Source organism: Rhinolophus sinicus, chromosome 4 (assembly GCF_057876585.1).
Source record: "Rhinolophus sinicus isolate RSI-liver-muscle chromosome 4, RSI-T2T, whole genome shotgun sequence".
NCBI classification, from domain to species: domain Eukaryota; kingdom Metazoa; phylum Chordata; class Mammalia; order Chiroptera; family Rhinolophidae; genus Rhinolophus; species Rhinolophus sinicus.
This window is the reverse complement of record NC_142504.1, coordinates 43,159,447-43,162,762: the sequence shown is the minus strand read 5'-3', so window position 1 is coordinate 43,162,762 and position 3,316 is coordinate 43,159,447. Positions and strand designations below refer to the sequence as shown.

At 46.2% G+C, this 3,316-nt stretch overlaps 1 pseudogene; it reads right to left on the bottom strand.

Annotated features, from left to right (window-relative positions):
* Window positions 1-444: 444 nt before the first annotated feature.
* On the bottom strand, window positions 445-1,827 carry LOC109455365 (keratin, type II cytoskeletal 8 pseudogene; annotated as a pseudogene).
* Window positions 1,828-3,316: the final 1,489 nt, after the last annotated feature.

Sequence of the window (3,316 nt, the reverse complement as noted above, 5' to 3'; positions counted from 1 at the left end):
AAGAGGGACCAGGCTCTCTAAAGACCTGATGGGTCCCCAATGAACAGCACATAAAATTGTTTTCAGCATCAAATGATTTCTGCCAAAAGGTAAAGACAACCAATCACAAAGAAAATGAGTCAGTATTTTTCAGCATTTTCTGGAAAAATAATTGTTATTAAAGCAAATCAACCTTAAAAAAAAACTATCAAAAATTTTAACTAAAATGCTTTTGTTTTTAGGTATGGCGGGGACAGTTGAAACTTTATTTTGGAAAAATACACTTGACTTTGCTTTTAGTTGGGGGGGGGATGGGTAAGAAGCGGTCCCCCAGGCAGTAGACTCCCGGCCACCAAGCGTGGGCTAAAGACAGGCTGAGCCTCAGGCGGGTGTCCTGTGTCCGATGCTCCCCTGCACAGCTCCTTTCCCACAGGCTCAGAGGCCAGGAGGCACCCCAGTAGCCATTTACCATTTACTTGGGAAGATGTCAGATGACTCAGATACCAGTTTCCCATTGTGAATGTCAATCTTCACAACCACAATCTTGGAGGAGCTGGTACTGGGTGTGGCTAAAGGGGCTAGTGCCCCCACCAGAGCTGAATTTGGGCTGGCAGCTCAGGCTGTAGTTGAGGCCAGGGCTTGGGAGGCTCCCACAGGCTGGGCTCAGGCCACCAAGGTAGCCACTGGTGATCTTGGTATGAATATTCATAAGTTGCATCCAAAAGTCCAGCCAGCTCTCCTCGTCCTCCAGCAGTTTGCAGTAGGCAGCAGACTCCACATCCAGGGCCAACTTAATGTTCATGAGCTCCGGGTACTTGTACAGCTGCCAGGCCATGTCCTACTTGGTGGTTCTGAGAGCAGCCTCCATCTCAGCGACCGTGACCTAAGCATCCTTGAGAGCCAGCTCCCCACACTGCTCAGCATCAGCAACGGAGGCCTCCAGGGAAGCATTCTGGCCTTTGTGAGCCTCCATCTCAGCCTGGAGTCGGCTGACGTTCCAGTTCCTGTCAGAAATCCCGTCTTCCTGTGATGCTGGTCATCCCAGGGCTTCCCAGCCAATGTTGGCAGCTCCTCTTACTTTATCTTGTACATGGTCTCAGCCTCTGCCCAGCTGCTGTTGGTGATCTCATACTGGGCCTTAACCTTGACCATGATGCTGTCCAGGTCCAGGGAACAGTTGTCTAGGGACAGCACTACAAGATGTCAGCCCTTCCAGGTGGGACTCCAGCCCTACACTGCTCACATAAGCTTCCCCCACATCCTTCCTGATGAGGACAAATTCATTCTCCATCTCTGTGTGGTTGCTGATCTCGTCCTTGTTCTTATTCTCCACCAGCCCTTGCGTGTTGCCAGACTCTGCCTCCAGCCTCGGTTTCTCCGGGGCCAGTGTCCAGCTGCCGCCACTTATTGACATAGCTCTCCAATACGCTGTCCATGTTGCTGCAAGTCGTCTTCTGCTGCTGCGGGTGGATCCACTTGGTCTCCAGAATCTTGTTCTGCTACTCTAGGCTCCGTACCTTGTCAATGAAGGAGGCAAACTTGTTGAGGGTCCTGATCAGCTCTTTCTCCTAGATGCACACGGCCTGGATGTTGGGGCCCAGCTTCAGGGGGCTGAGCAGGCACTGGGTCACTTGGACAACTGTGATGCTCCCCACACCCCCGGCCCCGCTGTAATTTCCCGCCAGATTCACGTTGATACATAGCCCCCCCCCCATAGCTGCCACCCACCCAGGAGAAGGCCGAGGAACTGACTGGGGTGCTGGGAGCACTTGAGTAGGAGCAGCTGCCGAAGGCCCAGGGGCCAGAGCTGGACACCTTGTAGATCTTTTGGGTTACCCCTGTGGACATGGTGGAGACTAGAGTGGAAGCAAAGAGGCCACACCAGACAGAGACTCGAGAAGGAGCCGAAAAGCTCTAGAACGCATATTTTTAAAATTGCGTTTTTCTATAAAGTGGACTAGGCTTTTTTTAGGGTAAGAAACAAAGAAAATATTTCTGGTCTAAGACATTAAAGTAAGGATGCTCAACAGAGAATCAATCATTTTGGAAGAATATTTTAAAATTATATCCATATGTGGTAAATTTTAGAAATGTGTAACTTGTTTACTCCACAACGTTTAAAGGCATTTATCCATTAACATCTTTGAAACCATTTCACTTAATTAAATCAGTATTTTGTTGGTTCTGCATAGGATAATTTTGTTTTTACCCCTTAGTGTACATTTTGAATGTACAAGAATATAAAATAAAGGGACTCAACAGTACTTGAGATTGTTCTTCACTTAACTACCATCCCTCACAACATATAAATGGTAACTAAATTCTGTTAATTTTCTCTCTCAAGTATCTCTGGAACAAGATATTTTTGTCTCCACATATGCTGCTAATACTTTAGGGCAAAACCCTTCACCTCAACTTCATAATGTTCTCTTGTTGGTTTGCTTGCCTCCAAAATCAGAGTCATCTTTCCAGAATGATCTTTCCAGAACACAAGTTTCACCACATCATTTCCTAGCTCCCTGTTCTCTTTACAATAAGTGTGAGACTCTCCATGATCTGTGTCCTGTCAAGCGAGGCTTGGTATCTATGAGCCAGTTATACTGAATTAGTTCCAGTTTCATAAATGCGCATACTTGCTAATTGTTCTATTCATTTACCCACTGTTTGAAATTTCTGTTTAACTTGAATAGTCATCCTTACCCTCTTTTCTTTGCAAAACAAACAACTGAATTTTTCACTTCCTCCGTATAGCATTCAACTACTTGGGGTGGGGCCTGGGGCGCTGGGCCCTCCACACCTCCCAGGGATGAACCATGATTTGCCTAAGCCCATGCAGTGTTTTTCTCTTCTCCTAGCCTCTCCTGTGGCCACAGATCACTCTTAGTGTCAGTATGTGAACCTCTGAGTCAGAGGGACGGTCTTGCAAGGAGAGAAGACAGGGATTTTCCTCTGTTCCTACTATTGGTTGATGCTTTGGGAGGTGTGATACTCTAAATAGTTTTAAGGGAAGATCTCAAGGACATATGCTAACCCATAGAGTAGCAGAGCAGAAAGAGAAAAGAAACTGGATTCCTTGATCGTGTCTCCAAGCCATTGAATTAACTCTGGACTGACTCAATCTCCAATTTTGTTAAAAGAGATGACAATTTTCACATTGTTTAAGCCATTTTTAGGTGGGTCTTCTGTTTTTGCCATCAAAAGCATTCTAATTGATACAAATTCCCACAGCTCTTAGAGAGATGTCTTTGCTCATACAAACCTCATCTCTGCTAATATTCACTTCCCTTGAATATGTCCCTTAAGTCCCTGCACTTAGAATTCACATTCTCTTTTGTGC